Source organism: Ursus arctos, unplaced genomic scaffold (genome assembly GCF_023065955.2).
Source record: "Ursus arctos isolate Adak ecotype North America unplaced genomic scaffold, UrsArc2.0 scaffold_12, whole genome shotgun sequence".
In the NCBI taxonomy this organism is placed as follows: Eukaryota; Metazoa; Chordata; class Mammalia; order Carnivora; family Ursidae; genus Ursus; species Ursus arctos.
Window position 1 is genome coordinate 72,148,475 of NW_026622786.1, and position 21,144 is coordinate 72,169,618.

At 39.0% G+C, this 21,144-nt stretch overlaps 1 protein-coding gene across 1 annotated transcript in view; it reads right to left on the reverse strand.

Annotated features, from left to right (window-relative positions):
* Positions 1–21,144, reverse strand: part of CCDC30 (coiled-coil domain containing 30) — a 118,975-nt gene that overhangs the window by 56,774 nt on the left and 41,057 nt on the right.

The following is a 21,144-nucleotide window of genomic DNA, read 5'->3' on the forward strand; positions in this document are numbered from 1 at the left end:
TTAGCCAGACTTAATGTAATTTCCTTCTATAATTGCACAGTGGCCATGTTGACATGGAAAAAGAGAAGCAGCCTTCATTATGTTTCCATAGTTAAAAGATAAAGTTTAGGGGCACCTGGGTGGCACAGCGGTTAAGCGTCTGCCTTCGGCTCAGGGCGTGATCCCGGCGTTCTGGGATCGAGCCCCACATCAGGCTCCTCCACTGTGAGCCTGCTTCTTCCTCTCCCACTCCCCCTGCTGTGTTCCCTCTCTCGCTGGCTGTCTCTATCTCTGTCGAATAAATAAATAAAATCTTAAAAAAAAAAGATAAAGTTTAAATGGCTTTCCTCTTAGGTGGGTCTATGAGATGTGCCTGTAAAGCCATATTTAGAGCAAGGCAGTCAGTAAGTCTTCTCTGACTTGGAGGGAATGATGAGCAAGTGCTCTCTAGGGCACAATCCTGGGGCTGATGCCATTTAACATCTTCATTAATGGTCTGAATAAATTAACAGCATTCACATGAATTCATTAGTTGATTAAGGAGAATTAGCAATATCTTAGAATATGGGAATTTAAAGTGTTCTTGATACATGAGGACAATTATCCACTAAATAAATGCCCTCAGAAAGAACAGGTTTATCCTTTCAAAAGATACGAGAAAATGAGTAATTAAGGCAAATTGAACAGATTTTAAAAAGTAGTACATACTATTTATTACTTTATTTTACTTTTATGTAGTAGTAGTAGTAGTAATAATAATAATAATAATAATAATAATAATAATAATATAAAAGTTGTGTGGGCAAAAGGAAACCACCAGCCAGAAATGACATGTTGCTGAGAATATGTCTTGCAGTCCTGCACATCTGTACTTTAGGGGCTGGAAAACTCACCGTGACTCTCACATTTCTCCTCTAACATGGTCCTCCCCCCCCCCCAGTAATATCTTGGTTTTATGTTTTTTTAAGTTTTTACTTTAATCCAGTTAGTTTACACACGGTATAAGATTAGTTTCAAGTGTACAATATAGTAATTTAACCCTTCCATACAATATGTGGTACTCATCAGAACAAGTGCACATCTTAACCCCCATCACCTATTTCACCCAACCTCCCACCCACCCCTCTGGTTCTTAATCTTTATTGGAAAGGATCTATTGCCTAGTTCTGACTGAAACTCACCCCGTCTGTTGTTTTTATTTCCTTCTGTAAGTGTGCAGTTGTCACCAGGCTTCAGCTGGTAGGAGGCGCCCAGGCAGCATCCTTACCCTGTTCCTTTTCTAGTAACCCAGATACACAGTCTTGAACACATATGGAGATTCAAGAAAGACACTGTAACACAGCACAAGCTGTGAGTTCTAGTCCTAGGTCTTCTATCTACTATTCACATCACCTTTGGCAAGGCACAATCTCTCAGAGTCTTAGTCTCTTGAGTCGCCTTACTCATAAGTTTGTTGGGATCTTCTGAAGTAAAATGTGAACGCATTTTGAAAACCTACGAGTATAAGGTATGATTACAATGAATTCAAGCCTAACAGAACAGGGACGGGTAACAATAGACCTCTGTGTCAAGAGGGGAAGGAAAAGAAAAGATTAATTAATTCATTCATCAACTGTTTATTGAATATCAATTATATGCCAAGCACTGTTCTTCCCCCCCCCCCAAGATTTATTTATTTATTTGAGAGAGAAAGAGAGCCTGTGAGCCAGGGAGGGACAGAGGGAGAGAATCTCAAGTAGACTCCCCGCTGAGCACAGAGCCCGATGTGGGGCTCAATCCCACAACCACGAGAACATGATCTGAGCCGAAATCAAGGGTCAGACGCCCAACTGACTGAGCCACCCAGGCGCCCCGCCAAGCACTGTTCTATGCACTAAAAAGTTAACGGTGACCAAGACAGTCAGGACCGTGCTCTCACAGAGCACATGCCCAGAGGAGGGATATGAGGACACACAACAAACAGGATAATTAGATTATGATAAGTCACGAATACAGTGATGTGGCAGAGCAGGAGCTAGGATTTACCCTAACATGATGCTTACCGGTTACCTCTCTGAGAAGGTGCAAAGGAGTTAGTCACGTGAAAATCTGGGGGAGGAGCATTCTGGACAAGAACAGCTTTTCAGTGCAAAATTCCTCAAGTAGGAAAGTACTTTAAGGGGTCGAGGCTCTGCAAGGCTGCATGATAAACAAGGCAGAGTGTGGTATAGTGATGAAATTGGAGAGATGGACAGAGGCCAAGTCACAGAAGGCCTTATAGGTCATGGTAAGGGTTTAGGTTTTATTTCAAGTGCAATGGGAAACCACGGAGAGATTTTTAAGAGAGGAGTAATCTCATTCAACTTGCATTATAAAAAGACCACCTTCGCTGCTCTATGGAGACTGGATTGATAAAGAGGTGTGGAAGCAGGGAGGTGAGTGAGGAAGATATTGTATAGTCCGAGTGAGTGACACCAGCGTCATGGAGTAGAGTAGTAGCAGTGGAGATGTAACAGAAATAAACAGATCAAGTATTCTATATTTTCATGGTGGAACTGACAGGACTTGTAGATGGTTTAGATGTGGGGAGGAAGCAACAGTGACTCCGTAGGTTTTGGTTTGATCAACTGTGTGAATGGAGGGGCTATTCACTGACTGGATTGGACTGGGAAGAAGTAGTTTAGAGGAAGAGGAAAAATGTATCAGTGGTCTGTGAAATGGATATAAATTCACTGTCAAGTTGAACTGGAAACAAAAATCAACTTGATCATTTATCAAATAATTCTTGATAAAGGTAGTAAGAATGCAAGGAGATGGTTAATGAGAGTGTGTTAGAAAAAAAAATACAGCTCATTAAGGCATTAAGGTCAAGGGAAGCTACCAGCTGCTCTGGCCCAAGCTTCCTAACAAGGCAAACCCAGGCTGAGATCGCTGGGCTCTGTAAGCTTAGGGCTGCCATTGGAAGTCCAACTTTGGGGTCAACTGCAAGTACACAGTCGGGGTAGGGGGAAAACTCCATTCATTCCAATATTTTTAAATTATCTACTTATGTGTCAGGCATTGTTCTAGACACTGGAGACAGTCCAGAACAAGACAGATGGGACTTCATTCTTACCCCCATCCCACCCCATGTTACACATATTGTATATGAGTATATGTATATATGTATTGTATATGACTGAGTCCTGAGTAATTTTTAATACCATAAAGCTCATTTGCATAGCAACTACCTAGAACCCAAGTGTCCCAGCACCTTCTTGCCCTTGGGATATTTGTGACTATATCCTCTCCAAAGTAGATATAGTGGTAACCTCTGACTCAGTTAGGAGACTCAGGACCTCCTGCAGTCTCGCTGATAACTTCCTAAGTATGTGACTGTGACCAAAATAGGCATTTCAGTTCTCTTGGTCTCAGAGACCTCTCTATGAAAGGAGAGGACTAGCTAAATAGCAGTAGTTTTCAAACATTTTAGCTGTGGCCTCTTTCTTTCTTTCTTTCTTTCTTTCTTTCTTTGTACGTGTGTGTGGCCTCTTTCTTGGAGTAAAATCTTATACAGAACTCCACATAAGGGGGCGCCTGGGTGGCGCAGTCGTTGGGTGTCTGCCTTTGGCTCAGGGCGTGATCCCCGCGTTATGGGATCGAGCCCCACATCAGGCTCCTCCGCTGGGAGCCTGCTTCTTCCTCTCCCACTCCCCCTGCTTGTGTTCCCTCTCTCGCTGGCTGTCTCTGTCAAATAAATAAATAAAATCTTAAAAAAAAAAAAAAAAGAACTCCACATAAGAAACAGATAAAGTGGGTCTTCTCTGGCTGAAATGTGAGTGGAAGGCTCCCAGTTCCACTCATCAGTCTTTCCTCATCTCCAAAGGCAGTTTCTAAGCCCCCCATAGAGCTCCTAGAGTCTTGGAAGGCTGAAGTGTGAAAACCACTAAAGAAGATCTGCAGGTCCCTCTGTTCTAAGATTCGTTACTCTACAAGAAAAGCACTATACACAACAGAAAAACAAGACAGTCCATTACCTTAAAGGAGAAGAGATATACTACAAGAATCAATCCATTTGGCTTATGGAGCAGCTTCTATGTGCGAGGGACCATGCTAGATGTACTGTGACACTTTCTACTCCTTCTCAGTGGAAGATTTTGTTCATGGCTTTCTGGCATCTTCTTCACCCCAAGTCCTGCCATAATCCTGGAAGATTCCAAGGACCATACAGATCACCCAGCAATGCCTTGGCATCTCACTTCCTCAGTCTCCTTATCTCCAATGATCTCATCTCTCCCTCCTCGCCAACTACTTGAATAACCACACCATGGGTTGTATCAGCAGCAAACACCTCACTTCTGAAACAACTAAAATTAGATATCCAGATTTCAGCTTTTCCTTTTTACATAATTTTTACATAAATATCTTCAATTCCTTGTCTCTTTTTCTATCAGCTCCCTTTACTTGGTTCTTTATCCAATGTGGAGCCCAGTGTTGATGATGGATGACGATGGTGATGATGACTAAAGTGGGCTCCGTGCCCAGCATGGAGCCAGTGCAGGGGCTTAAACTCATGACCCTGAGAACAAGACCTGAGCTGAACCAACCAGATACCCCAAGCTTAGTGTTCATGATTTTCATCACTGTCTAAATAAAATGTTTAACTTTCTTTCCCCCATTGTCCTTCCACAGCACTCATGTGGCAAAACCTTAGCCCCAGACAAATCCAACCGTCTTCTCATGTCTGTACTATAGTTGCCCCACACATCACATATTCTCAAAGACAAATGCCATATAAAGTCACGGTCTCCAGCCTTAACTGGGCCCTCTGGACTACCTGCCCTCTCTCGTAAGTTTTCTTTTCCAATTGCCACAGTTACTACTTCAAACTTCTTTCACTCTGGTATTTCTTTTACTCCTTCAGCACATGACTCTCCTTCCTACTTCACAGGGGGCACAAACTATCAAACAGGTCCTTTGATTTTTCTCTCAAGCTAAAAACTCACTTGGATCACTGTCCATCTTCCCTTTCTTCCTCCTATTACAATGGACCAGGTGGCCCATCTCCTAAGGCTAGTCCCCCTCTGGTATTTGGAATCCTAAACCTGTCCATGTGGGGACTCTTCCTCAGCATTTAAACATAACACATTTCCTCTTACCTCAGCTCCGTATTCCCTTCTCTCTTTCACAACCAAACTCAACAAACAACAACCACCTCCAAACTAGTCTCACTACCTTCATCCCTGTACTAACAATCTATTTTTCACAGAGCAGGTCTGTTGTGGTCTCTTCCATGTTACTAAACCCCGAGGTAGTTTCTTAATCTCCAAACGTTCCCATGAGGGTACTCATGTTCCCTCATGATCAGGTCTCTGCCTACCCCCTCACTCTTGTCATCTCCTTCCCCATTTCCTCTCTCACGCTCTGTGCTGTAGCAGCACCGAGGTCACTGAGTTCCTCAAACAAATCATGCCTTCTCTTGCATATGTCATATCCCCCCTGAAAATTATTCCCTTACCTTTTTGCTTGGCCCTGGGTTATCTATACTTCAGGACTCAGTCTGTTACTTCCTTTAAGAATATTTTCTGGTTTCTGGGGTGCCTGGGTGGCACTGCGGTTAAGCGTCTGCCTTCGGCTCAGGGCGTGATCCCGGCGTTATGGGATCTAGCCCCACATCAGGCTCCTCCGCTATGAGCCTGCTTCTTCCTCTCCCACTCCCCCTGCTGTGTTCCCTCTCTCGCTGGCTGTCTCTATCTCTGTCGAATAAATAAATAAAATCTTAAAAAAAAAAAAAAAGAATATTTTCTGGTTTCTTAGCCTGCACCAGGGCATCTCCTTTGTGCTCCCATAGTATTCAATACTGCTTAATTTTCTATCTTCCCCCCGCAGGCTGTATGGACCATGAAGGTAGGAGCTATGTCTTAGTTTGTATCCTCAGTATCTCCCTACAGTCCCTGGCACGTGGTAGATATGCAATTTTACTGTCAAATGTGATTGTGTAATGGATCTGAGATAAATGGAGGCTATGAAGTGGGGCACAGGAGATAAGAAAGCAAGGAAACATTCCGAGAAGAGGAGAGGGAAGCATAGGGCAGATACAGAGACTTCTCACAGTCCCAGTGATGGGAAACAGTTTGGATCAAGTAATGGAAACAGGTGGCAGCAAGGAGTTCTTTAGAGAGAAGTCCAGTATCTTTATCATGACAAGGTTCCCCACCTCCAACTGAATTAAGGCCACAGCATTGCACCCTGTGGCAAGTATCCCTACCAATGATCCCAAGTCAGCTGGGTGGATTTTTGTCAGCTTTGATAGTTGACGTCAACGGCTTCTCTGAAGAGTGTTCAGATTGGCCACTTCAACTCCATTGCCACCTATTCAATCTAGGCCACTATCTCTTCATCTGTGGGTCATATCTGGATTAATTGGTCTGTTTTTCTTCTTCAATTTATCTCTTCTAGAGATACTAGACCAATCTCCCTTAAAAACCTGGTAATACACTGTTCTAGTGCTCAAGACCTAGACTTCCTTTTCCCCCTACAGCAAACCTAAATACTGGGACCAAGCCTCTTGGCTCTTTGCTCTTGTGACCACTATCATGCCTATTCACCATATCTCCAATATGCTTTTCCACTTCTGCAATAGATTCCATGATTGTGAATCTTGGACTCAGAGCACACCCTAAAGTTAAAAGCAACTTTTAGGGAGGCATAAAATTCAGCAGTCCAAAACTAGCAAAAAAAAAAAAACAAAAACAAAAAACAAAACCCCCTCCTTTTACGTTAAAACGTTTACATAGATAGAACTTTGGCTACACCTAGACCATATTTTCCTAGTACACTGGCGATGTATCCTTCAGTATATAGTATATAAGTCAAAATTGCCATCTACTTTTTCTTCTGATGATCTCGTTCTAGGCTTTTGCCCAGACAAAATTTGATTGCATTTATTAGTTTTTGTGCCAAAGGAGAGTAATGCATTTGCCCAAAGTCTCATAAGTTTCTGTGAGAGATACTTCTAGTGAAAAAGCAGAAATACAAGAGTTTGATTACCAAAAAAGATAAACAAAAAAGATTAACAAAAGATTAACAAGATTAACAAAAAAGGAAGGAAGGAAGGAAGGAAGGAAGGAAGGAAGGAAGGAAGGAAGGAAGGAAGGGAAGGAGGGAGGGAGACAGAGAGAGAGAGAAAGGAAGGAAGGAAGAGAGAAAAGTTTATCAAAATGATTACCAGATACAATGTTACATAGAAATAGCAAAAAATCTCTTCGCAGAGTATACTCTAAGTTAGGGTAGTAACACATTTCCCTGGTGAAACTATGGGTTATTATCATTCCTTTTATTTTTCCATGCCTTCCAAATTTTCCACAAAAAGCATAAATTTATTTTAAAAAGCAAGAGAAAGTTTAAAATAATAATATTTCAAAAGACAAACTCCTTGGGGAATACTTGCTTATAATTAATTTTTCCACTCACAACATTTGGAAATGAATGTTAAATTCTTACAATGGTCAAGCCAAATAAGGTGAGTGGACCCCATAAATAATTAATGTGATATGGACTTTCTCAATTTACCAGAGTTCCTCTCTGTCTTCCTTTGGGCTTTGAATCTCTACTTCCAAAACTGGTAGTTTAGACACAAGATCTTTACAGATGTTTTTACTTGTAATTAAATTAGCAGCTGCAGTTTTTCTCCCTATAGCAAAATGATTAAATTGTTCAAATTCTTGTGAGAGCTTCAAGACCTGTAAAGTGAGAAGACAAATATTCTATTTTGCATACTCTAATACATAATTATGAGAAAGTACATTGCGTCCATTAAGTGCTTAAATCATTACTGACAAATAATATAAATTGACATCCTATTTGAAGTCTTCTAATTTAACTTAACATTGTACAGTTGTTATGTAATCTAATCCATTTTTACCAAAGGCATAAGGATGCATAAATCCATGGTTTTAAAGAAGGGTATTTTTGGAAAAAGGGAGAAAGTGGGAGAATGATAAAGCAAATGTGGTACCATGTTAACACCGGAGGCGTGAAGGTACATGAGAATTCTTTGTACTATTTTTGCAATTCTCCATCTAACCCTGGTCTGGCAGCCATTTTTATACTAGGGGAACACACTGGGGTCAGGACATTTTAACATTTTCTTAATTCTAAGCATGAACCTAATTTTCAGTATAGCTGAAAAAAAAAACCGCTTTGATTTGAAGGTTTAAGGTTGAAGACACTTAAGTAAACTTCTGTTTGTTTTGAATTTTGGGGGTGGTGGTAAAATTCACATAACATAAAATTTACTGTCTTAACCTTATACACTTAAGCGTACCGCTCAGCGGTATTAAATACATTCACACTGTTGTGCAGCCATCACCGTCATCCATCCCCAGAACTCTTTTCATCTTGTAAAACAAACTCTATACCTAGTAAACAGTAACACCCCCTCCACCCCCCCAGTCCCTGAAACTACCATTACACTTTTTGTCTTTATGATTTCGACCACTCTAAGTACCTCACATAATTGGAATCATACAGTATTTGTGTTTTTGTGATTGGCTTATTTCACTTAGTATAATGTCCTCAAGATTCATCCACATTGTAGCACATTGCAGGATTTCCCTCCTTTTCTAAGGTTGAATAACTTTCCATTGTGTATACATACCACAATTTGCTTATCTATTCATCCATTAATAAACACTCACGTTACTTCCACATTTTAGCTATTGTGAATGCTGCTGCTATGAAAATGCGTGTGCAAATTATCTCTTCAAGACCCTGCTTTCAATTCTTTTGGGTATATACCCCAATAGTGGAATTGCTGGATCATTTGGTAGTTCTATTTTTAAGTAAACCTTTTACATTATAATATGTGCTCCAAAAATTAAGCTGTTGGGCAACTGATTTAAAGTAAAAAGAATTCACAGAGTAATCCTAAGAGCGAAGTAGTGGTTGAAGTCTACTCTGAGCTGCAGCCTGGCTTATAACCTATACTACATGGCGATTTATTCCACAATAATGAAAGAAACCACAATTTCCAAGTCATCTCTTCCTGAAAATTAATTTCCTTTTTTCTTATCCTGATAAAAGATAAAGTCAAACACTGACATTTAAATTAATTCAGTCTCACCTTTGCTTCTAATTCAGAATTCTCTCTTTGTAGCAGGTTATGGGCTACTAAAAAATAGTCTTTGTCTTCTGATGCCCGTGGAAGACTTTGAATTTCATTATAAAGGCATATAAGTTCTGACTTTGAATTTTGCAACCCCTGATTAAGAAATAAAGATATTTAGTAAAATAAAATAAGACTTTCCCCATAAAAGGTATAATACTTTTAAAAAGGTATCTTTGAAATGACTCTCACAAATTTTTTTGTTGTTTTAAATATTCCAAATTATTCTTCTGGCAGAACTGCTTTCTTAGTAATTAAAGTTTACTTAAATCAATCAATTAAACTGAGCGTTCTTAGTTTCTATCATTCACAGGTTGAAGGACTAGGTTTCTAGAGTTACTCCTACTTTCAACAAGGCTTCTAGAGAGGTAAATTCTTCAGCCACTCCTGCTTTAGTTACATTACCTGTTTTAAAATGTATCTTTTTAAAAAGTTACTTTTTACGGAACAACCATGCCTTTAATTTTGTGACAACCCCATGCAGTGGGGTTACTGAAACAGGCTCAGAGATTGTAAGTGGCCTGCCTATGATCACATAGCTAGGAAGTGGTAAAGCTGAGATTCAACTGTCTGACCGACTTCAAACTCTGTGCTAACTACAAATTATGCTGCCTTACTTAATAATGTATGTTCAGTGACTCAATCAGCTCGGGTTTCCTCCAATCCTGATTTTTTTTCTATATTCATGAGAGAAAACACTTCAGTTATATGTAGATTCTTATCAAATTTCTACACTGATGACATGGAATATATAGTTTGGTTGGTGGACGACTGGGACCTGAGAATCTGTGGTGCCCTACGAAGGGAACAAGTGATATAAAATTTACTTTAGGAGAGGAGTTACTAGGTATTTTCCCAAAGCCTTGAAATCAGAAGGGGAAGAGAGTGTTGATGAGGAAGGCACTGGGCAAAAAGGAGAGAAAATAGAGAGGGCAACCACCGGAAGAGGGCAAGCGGTAGTAGTTTCCTACCTCATTGCACCGAAAATTCCCGTAGGTCATCAGGATGGGATTTGCGGCATTGCACTGGCTATCACCCACCCTGTAAACTGATTAAGAGTCACTGTCCTCTAAATTGGTGATCTAGACTTCCATGGACTCACTTCCAGGTCTCTCTTCTAACTATAGGCTGATTGTCTCCCGATAGACCTTTCCAAGATGGGGGACAAGCAGTTAAAAGGAGAGACAAGTCCATGACACTATGACCTGCTACTATGACCTTTAAGCCCCTCTTTGCCTGGTGCTGGAACTCAGCTCGTGGAAAGGATACTCATCCCATTATTACTAACAGAAACACATATTCTATAGCTACAGTTTATTTTAAAATCAAAATAAATGATAACATGAAATCCTTAAAGTAGGAATGCAGAAAGAGGGAAATAACATCTTGAGTGGCAAAATACCTCACTTTTAACTTTCAAAGCCTTCTGTACCATATTAAAATCAGATGCCAATTGCTTTCTCCTTTCTTCTGACAACTCACTTTCAAAGATTTCAATTTTTTCTTGGCTCATTCTCAAAATCTGCAAAAAGCATTTTACGTAATTAATCTATATACAATAATCATGTTTCTTATAAATTCTGCTAATAATAATTTCCTGCCTAATCAATTATAAAGTCATCTAGGGGAGATATGAAGCCAGGAAAAGTAATTTATGGTACTATAGCTCATAAGAGACATTCTTCTCTCTGAGTCTGTTTCTCAGCTGTAAAATGGAGTGGATACTTGTTCTACATACATTATAATCATCAGAGTAGGAATGAAGTGAGATTTTGAAAGTATTCTGTTAAGCACCTACCAAATACAAACTCTTGTTAAAATCTTTCCAGATTGATAATAATAATTGCAATCATAATGAGAGCAGCTACTAGGTAGTGCTTGCCATGTGTCAGACACCATGATACGTGCTTTATGTGCCTTATCTCATTTTGTTTTCCCAGGACCCCTACGAAATCGGAACTACTATATATACTATATATACATATGTGTATATACACATACGTATATGCGTTTGTTTGTTTATTTATTTTAATTTTAATTTTTTTTTACAGAGAACAGAGGTGAGGCTCAGATATATTAGATATTTTCCCCAAGATCACATAGTCAGCCCTGGAATTCAAACCAAATTCAACTTATAAGTCCTTACTTTTAATATGTACTCTATTCAGACTTGCCAACGTATATTTTCTCTTGTTACAAAAACCTATTAGGAAATTAAATTGAGGCCAAAATGTAATTTGGTGGCTACAGACTGAGAACTGAGCCAATTCTCGTAATACTGCCATCAAGCTGCAGACCCTTGATGGTCAGAGCACACCTGTCAGGTGAGCTAACTGCTCGTTGGTATCAGCCCGCCAGGGAGCAGCGTGAAATTGATAGGTCTCTACTCGCCAACTTGGGAAACCAAGAATGATTCGTGGGAACAAAGTCTTACCGGTCTTGTTCTATTTACAACAGGGGAAAACTGAGCCCGTTACCTAACTTAGACTCAGTTTCGTCATCAGAAAAATGGGGATAATGATGCCTACACACATGTGGGCGCCTCACTTGCAGCAAATGCTCTGTAAATGGCAGTTTGTTATTGGGTTGTTCTGAATTTTCATTTACTCAGTTGTGAGGCAGTACCTTTAAACCATCCTTACAATTTCGACACACTAGTTTATCCAAAATACATTTTCAGTGGGCTCCTTCCTAACGGACTACTCCTGGGAAGGCTTTCTGTAACCACTGATCACAGTCACAGGATATAGATTTACCATTCCTGGGGGTGTATTTTCTCCCTTTGCCCATAGTCAGCCATTCTTTTTTTTTAAAGATTTTATTTACTTATTTGACAGAGATAGAGACAGCCAGCGAGAGAGGGAACACAAGCAGGGGGAGTGGGAGAGGAAGAAGCAGGCTCACAGCAGAAGAGCCCATAGTCAGCCATTCTTAAGCATGCTTACGGAGTCTGCCTCACCTGTGTCAGCAGCTGTCACTGAAAATGACCTTTTTATTTCTTACCTCATTCAAATCTTGTACTTGCATCATCTCTTGACTTTCCATACAGGTTTCTCTGCTGTCTTTCTATATTACTGATAACTCAGGCTCTAAGAGGGAAATCTTAATCCAAATAAATCATCAGTTAAAATACGTACATACATGTGTTATTCTAAAAAATACTGAAAAAATAAGCTATAGTTCTTAAGCATCCTTCCCTGAAGCTACACCTTGAAAACTTTCCACACCAACAAGTTTCACCTCTTGTCTGGTCTTGGATCCTTTGGAGAGTTGCTTCGTTAAGGGACTGAGCCCTCGCTGCTGTTTGGCAGCTGAACCGAAGGAACCAAGTATTAGAAAAATACACTACAGGGTCCTCATTGTCCTCATTTAAGCTGCTAATGTGTCTTTTTTTTTTTCACTTTTGAAAAGTAACCTTTTATTGTAGTTTGGCCCAGTAACACAACTATATGTAAAAGAAACTTCTGAGTATTTAAATGTAATTTAGAAATAGAAGACACCAACACTGATATTACTTTTATTCAGAATTAGGTTTCAACAGAAACTTCAATTAAGTTTTTAGTTTAGTTCAGAGACAAAAACATTCATTTACTTAAGCTGAAGAGGAAAGGGTTGGTCTACCAAGGAGTTTGACCTAATTAAATTTTGGAGAAAAGCATTCTGGGGCTTTGCTTGTTCTTCTGGATTCATAGTTTACTGCCAGATATGTATTAATTTAACCAAGAGGTTTTTCAAAAATTAATTTATTAGTTTAGTAAAGTCGATGATCAATAATTTACCTTTCTTGTATTTAACATTCATAAAATAGGAAGAGATGGACTGGAAAGGACGGGACAAGCAACTGGAAAAACGGATGCTGAAACCCCAGTGTAACTTTTACAAATCGTCCTGCCCGGGGTATAGAAAAAAGACCTGGTTAAGAATCAGGTCGACTTCCTAGCAGCGCTGCACAAGGATATAGGAAACGGTATATTTTTTTCCTCATAGCAGCTTCTCCCCTTCACCAGCCCCCCTTTGCCCCGATGAATGTTTCTGCGCGTCCACACACGGCATGCTGATGCACTCAGTACCCAAGGCAAGAATCTCCTTGGCTCCACCCCTATACCACCTGAGATGCCTCAGTGCAAAGTGTGAGAAACATTTCAACTCTTAAAAATGAAAACTCCCATTTCCTTTGTGTTTTCCTTCGTGTTTCTTAGTATAAGAATATCATATATTGGGCACCCTTGAGAGCTTTTTCTATATCTTCACTTAATAAACTTCTTTCCCTTTACTCAAAAAAAAAAAAAAAAAAAGAATGTCATGTCTTTTAATGTTATAACTTTTAGAAGATAGCTTTTCAAAAGAATATATATTTGAAGTTTAACATAAGTTGTGGCATACAAAAAAATGGTTATGCATTTAGGCGAAGTATGTCCTTTGTGTACTTCATGGTGACCAAAGTTTAAAGCACAGAAACACAGCAGAGGGGCAGCAAATACTGTAAGAAATGAGCAGTGATAGACAGAGATCTGGGTAGCTGATGGGAACCCACCTCACCTGTCAGGCAGCAGTAAGCAAAGGGAAGCACTACCAGACTTGATAGGGAATTGCCTCATTGGCGTGGGGTAGCCACCAACGACTCTGGAGAAAGGTGTAACAGCTCAGAATCTTGCACTTCCAGTGTTCTACCGCCCCCAAGGTGGGGGTCGTCTAATGCTCCGAAGCAGACTGTCCCTCCTGGGCACAGTATGACAAGTGCTACTGCCATCCCCACCACGTGCCTGCACATTGCTGTGCCCTCTCACAGACACAGTCCATGGGGTGGAAGGAGCAGGCACTGGGGAGGACGGAACATGCCCAGTCATCACCTCCAGGTGGACACGATTTATGTGCTCAGTGGGAAGCATGTTGTAACCCCCATGAGTTATAATCAATCCCCATATAAACCCCTCCATAAATCCTCATAAGAGTTGACATGATGTGTTGTGATGAGCACTGGGTGTTACACGTAACTAATGAATTCTTGAACACTACATCAAAAACTAATGATGTGCTATATGGTGGCTAACTGAACATAAAAAAAAAGAGTTGATATAATGTACATGACCAGCTCTAAGTCCAGACAAACTGGAACAACTCCTAGCTCTGCCTCTCGCTTTGTTCAAGTCTCTTTAAGTTCTCTCAACTATGAAATGGGAATATCCCTACTGACCTTGGGCAGGGCTGTTACAGGGATTACTTGAGATTATGAAAACAGATCATGGCATATGAGAGATGCTCAATATATTGTGGCTATTATCATTCCTAATTTAATTTATTTACTTGACACAGAGAGAGAGAGAGAGAGAGCACAAGCAGGGGGAGTGGCAGGCCAAGGGAGTTGAGCAGAGAGTCCCATGTGGGACTCCATCCCAGGACTCTGGGATCATGACCTGAGCCGAAGGCAGATGTTGAACTGACTGAGCCACCCAGGTGCCCCGGCTATTATCATCCCTATCAGATACCTAGCATTTCTTCTTTATAAGCATTTTCTCTGAGAATATGCATATAGCAGCATTAAGCTGGTCTAATTAATGGTAAATCTGTCTGCATATAGAAATGGGTAAGGAATACAGGTCATTATCTTGAGGAGCCTGCATGATTTAAGGGATTGGTTTTCTAAATTATTTGTCCTTTTAAAGTCATCCCCTCCCATTTATTTTCAAAAGAATTCTTATGGGGAAACTGTCTACAGGGTGCCCAGCAATGGAGGCTTCCCTGGTTGATGTGGAGGCAGAAGACCTAGAGCTCTGCATCTGTGGAATATCAAGGATCCTTGAAACACAGTTTGAAAATCACAGTGGCAAAAACGGGTTTTGTAGCCAGCTGAAATTTGAAATCTTCACATTTATGAATTTGTGATCTTGGTTTCCTCACCTATGCAGCAGGGTGAACGATACCTATCTCCCAGAATTTTCTCTTAACATTAAATGAGTTATATCAAACCCACAGCAGAGTCATTACAAGATCGTAGGCACTGAAATCTTAGTTTCCATTCTCTTACTTTCTTTTTGTAGGGAACAGAAAGTAAAGTAGTAAGAGACCAGGAATGATGGCATGAGGCACCCACACACTCACTTAAAAGCTGACGATCCATGCCAAGGGGAGCATGGCCCTGCATCAAGATCTGAAACCCCTAACCTACTGATTACAGCACTCAGTTCACTCAATTCCACAGCTGAGAATGATCCTTTAGTTAATACTTAGCGATATCACCATTGCCTGGCTGCTAAACTTAATCAAGAAAGCTTGAATCTTTTTCTTCATGGAAGATCAAGAGAGAACTTTGATGGCAAAAATCTACTTAGTATTATTTTAGAAATCTGCACGTATTTCAAATCTTGATGACAAGGTAAAGAAAACTGGTTTTTATCACAGCCTAGAGGATTGAGATTAGACAAATAAAAAAAAACTTCTGGTATTGAAAATTAAACATGAGAGGGAAATGTATGATCTTCTTTTCTAAACATGTTTTAAAATATGACATATGCTCATTTATTCAGAATGTCATATATGACAGCTATCATAGAGGGATGTGGATTAACAAGTTACTCTACAAGGATCTTTTCTACTTTCAAGAATTCTGTGATACAGAGGGCCACATGGCAGTGCACCACTGCTAGGTATCTCTCCCTTCAGGAAAGAACTTGGCACACTCTTCCCAGGCAGCCTCCAATGAACAACTGAGCATGGTGGACTGGTCATTTCTGGTTAATGTGGAATTCCTTCACAGGTTATCACTGTGCCAAAGCCCTGTTGGTCTGAATGACACTTCTCAGACTACACCACAGTTGGAGGCTCTTCCTTTCCTTTTTTTTTTTTTTAAGATTTTGTTTATTTATTTGACAGAGGGAAAGGCAGTGAGAGAGGGAAAACAAGCAGGGGGAGTGGCAGAGGGAGAAGAAGGCTTCCCGCTGAGCAGGGAGCCCAATGCAGGGCTCGATCACAGAATGCTGGGATCATGACCTGAGCCGAAGACAGACGCTTAACGACCGAGCCACTCAGGCACCCCAAGGCTCTTCCTTTCCAATCTTCCTCCCTTCTTCCTCTTTAGCAGATAACAGACCTGCATCATAATCTAGCCCATGGCTTCCCTTCCCTTGATCCTTCTAAGGTACCACCCCCAATAACTCTCCTGCAATTCTAGGTTTGTCTTGGTGCCTGCTTCCCAGATCAGCCTCCTCCCAGTGGATACATGGGTGACAGAACAAGGAATGGTGACCATCAAAGACAAAAGGAAACAATCATTTGTTTAAAGACATGAATATAAACATCCAAGAAGCTCACTGAACTGCAAGAAGAATGAAATCAAAGAGACCCACACTGAGACACATTATAATCCAGCCAATGAAAGCCAAAGACAAAGAGATAATCTTGAATGCAGCAAGAGAGAAGTGACTTGTCACTTAAAGGAGATCCTCAGTAAGATTATCAGCTGATTTCTCATCAGAAACTTTGGAGGCCAAAAGGCAGTGGGCTGATATATTCGAAATGTTACAAGAAAAAAACCGTCAGCCAAGAATTCTACCTCCAGCAAAACTGTCCTTTCAAGAGTGAGGATGAAACTGAGACATTCACCGATAAACAAAAGCCAAGGGAGCTTGTTACTACTAGACCTGCCCTGTGAGAAATCCTAAAAGGAGTCCTGCAGGTTGGAATGAAAAGATACCAGAGAGGGGCACCTGGGTGGCTCAATCGTTAAGCGTCTGCCTTTGGCTCAGGGCGTGGTCCTGGAGTCCTGGGATCAAGCCCACAACAGGCTCCTCCGCTATGAGCCTGCTTCTTCCTCTCCCACTCCCCCTGCTTGTGTTCCCTGTCTCACTGGCTGTCTCTCTCTCTCTGTCAAATAAATAAATAAAATCTTAAAAAAAAAAAAAAAGAAAAGACACCAGAGAGTAACTCAAAGCCATATGAAGAGATAAATCTCTCAGTAAAGGTAACTACATGGGCAATGGTAAAAGCTAGTGTTATGGTAACAATGGTTTAAAACTCCAACTTTGGTTCTCTACACGACTTAAGAGATTGATATATTGCTTTAAAAATTATTATTAGCCTAAAACCTAGTATTATTGGAACTTTCATTCTAATTCTATAATTTGGTTTCTATATAATTTAAGAGATGAATACATTTTAAAAAGCAATTATTAATTCATGTTTTTGGATAAATAATATATAAAGATATAATTTTGTGATGTCAATTACTGAGAACAGAGCTGTAAATGAGCAGAGTTTTTGCATATTATTGAAGTAAAGCTGGCATAAATTCAAATTAAAGTATTATAACTTGAGCATGTTAAATGTAATCACTATGGTAACTGCAAGGAACATAGTTATGGAATATATTCAAAGGGAATGAAAAGGAATTAAAATGTCTTATTACCAAAAAAATCAACTACATACAAGAGTGATACTTGAGCAGGAAATGAGGGAGACAAAAAGCTACAAGGTACATAGAAACAAATGGCAAAATGACAGAAGTTCTACTCTAATAATTACTTTAAATGTAAGGTACTTAATCTCTCTGATCAAAAGACAGACATTGGCATCATGGATAAAAACAAAACATGATCCAACTATATACTGTCCACAGAAGATTCACTTTAGACCCAAAGACACAAAGAAGGTTCAAGCAAAAGGATGCAAATAGTAAACAAAAGAGGGCGGGGGTGGTTAAATTAATATCAGACAAAATAGACTTTAAATCAAAAATGATTACAAGAGACAAAGAAGGGCATTATATATTAATAAAAGTTTCAATACAGTGATAATATATAATAGTACCTAATCACCAACCAAAATATATAAGGCAAAAATTGGCCAAATTGAAAGAAGACCTAGACATTTCTACAATAAGAGTTGGAGACTTCAATATCCCACTTTCAATAATGGATATAACAGTCAGATATAAGATAAGTAAGGAAATAGAGGACTCGAACAACACAATAAAGCAACAATATCTAACAGACATATATAGGACACTCTACTCAATGACAACAAAATACTCACTCTTCCCAAGAGCACACAGGACATTCTCCAGGACAGACCGTATTTTAGGCCACAGACTAAGTCTTAATAGATTTTAAAAGACAGATATCATACAAAGTATCTTCTCCAACCACAGTAGGATGGAGACAGATATTAATAACAAAGGAAAACTGGAAATTTCATATATATGTGGAAATTAAACAAAATACTCTTAAACATCCAATGGATCAAAGAATAAGTCACAAGAGAGATTAGGAAATATCTAGAGATGAATGAAAATGAAACATGAGACTACAACATATCAAAACTTATGGGATGTAATGAAAGATGTGCTAAGGGGGAAATTTATAGCTATAAATACTTACATTAAAGAATGAGAAAGATCTGAAATAAACAACTTTATAATTTAAAGAAGTATTAAAAAACAGTAACTAAATCTAAATACAGCAGAAAGAAATAATAAAAGCACAGATAAAATATAGAAAAACAGTATAGAAAATCAGTGAAACTAGAAATGGTTCTTTGAAAAGATCAACAAAATTGACAAACCTTTAGCTAGAATGACTAAGAGAAAAAGAAAAGACTGAAATTACTAACATAAAAGTTGAGAGTACATTCCTATGGATTTTATAGATAAAAAAGCATAGAAGAAAGTACTTTGAACAATTGTATACCAATAAACTGGATAACCTACATGAAATGGACAAATTCCTAGAAACACAAAACCAAGAAAGACCAGGGACACCTTGGTGGCTCAATCAGTTAAGCGTCTGCCTTCAGCTCAGGTCATGATCCCAGGGTCCTGGGAGGATCAAATCCCACATCAGGCTCCTTGTTCAGCGGGGAGCCTGCTTCTCCCTCTGCCTGCTGCTCCCCCTGCTTGTGCGCTCTCTTTCTCTCTGGCACGTAAATAAATAAAATCTTAAAAAAAAAAAAACCAACAAAGACTGAATCATGAAGAAACAGAAAATTTGAATAGACCTATAACTAGTAGGATACTGAATCAATAACCAAAAAGCTCGGGTATAAAGAAAAGCCCAGGCCTGATGGCTTCGCTAGTAATTTATACCAAACATTCAAAAAAGAAATAACACCAACCCTTCTCAAACTTTTCCCAAAACGTGAAAGGGAAGAAACACTTTTTAACTCATCCTGTGAGGCCAGCTTACCCTGACATGAAAGTCAGACAAGGATACAAAAAGGAAGAAAAAACCACAGACCAGTATCCCTTATGAGCACTGATGCAAAAATTTTCAACGAAATATTATCAAACTGAATTTAACACCATATTAGAAGGGTTATACACCATGACCAAGTGAAATTTATTCCTGAAATTTAAGTATGGTTCAACATACAGAAATTGATCAATGTAATAGACCACATTAAAAGTATGAGGGAACATTGACCTGATCACCTCAACTGATGCAGAATATGCATTTGACAGAATCCAACACCCTTTCATGATTAAAAAAAAAACATGAAATAAACCAGGAATAGAAGAAAACTACCTCAACATAATAAGAGATTTATAAGAAACCCACAGTGAACATCATATTCAATGGTCAAGGATTGAAAGCTTTTCCTATAAGATTAGGAACAAAGCTTTCACCACTTCTCTTCAACATAGTATAGGAAATTCTAGTCAGAGCAATTAAGCAAGAAAAAAAAAAGACATCCATATTAGAAAGGAAGAAGTAAAATTATCTGTATTTGAAGATGATATTATATGTAGAAAACCAAGATTCTATAAACGGTTAGACATAATAAATGAATTTGCCAAGTAACAAGATACAAAATCAACACACAAAACTCAGTCACACTTCTACACACTAATGACAAGCAATCTGAAAAGGAAATTACAAAAATAGTTCCATTTATAGTAGCATCAAAAAGAATAAAATAGTTAGGAATTAACATAATCAAAGAGGTGAAAGGCTTGTACAATTAAAACTACAAAACATTGCTAAAAAAAATTAAAGAAAACAAACAGAAACACATTCCATGTTCATGAATTGGAAGACTTAACATTGTTAATATGTCAATACTACCCAAAATGATCTACAGATTCAATGCAATCCCTATCAAAATCCCAATAACATTTTTTGCAGAAATAGAAAAACGCAACCTAAAACTCATTTGGAATCTCAAGGGATGGTGAACAGCTAAAACTACCTTGGAAAAGAACAAAGCTTCAGGACTCATACTTCCTGATTTTAAAGTTTACTACAAAGCCACAGTAGTCAAAGCAGTATGGTAAGGCATAAACACAGACATGTAGACCAACAGAAGAGAATGCAGAGCCCAAAAATAAACCTTCATGTATATGGTCAAATGACTTTTGACAAGTGTGCCAAGACCATTCAATGGGAAAAGGCCAGTCTTTTCAACAAATGATGTTGGAATAACTGGATATCTATATGTAAAAGAATGAAGTTTACTGTAACAGCATATATAAAGATTAACTCAAAATGGATCAAAGATTTAAAGGTAAGATCTAAAACTATAAAACTCACAGAAGAAAACATGGGAAAAGCTTTACAACATGGGATTTGGCAATGATTTCTTGGATATGACATCAAAGGCACAGGCAATAAAACAAAAAATGGACAAACTGGATTTCATGAAATTTAGAATGTTTTGTGCATCAATACAGTGAAAAGGAAACCTACGGAATGGAAAAATATTTGCAAGTTATATATCTGATAAGGGATTCATATAATCAGAATACGTAAAGAGCTCCTAACACTCAACAACATAAAAACAACCTGGTTTAAAAACAGGCAAAGGACTTGAATAGATATTTCTCCAGTGACGACATATGAAAGGTCAATAAGCACATGAAAAGATGGTTAACATCATTAATTACTACGTAAATGCAACTCAAACCACAGTAAGAAACCGCCCTGCATCCATGAGGATAGCTAGCACCAAAAACAGAAAATAACAAGTGTGGATGATGATGATTTGGAGAAACTGAACCCTTGCCCACGGTTAGTGAGAATGTAAAACGGTGCAGTCACTGTGGGAAATGATGT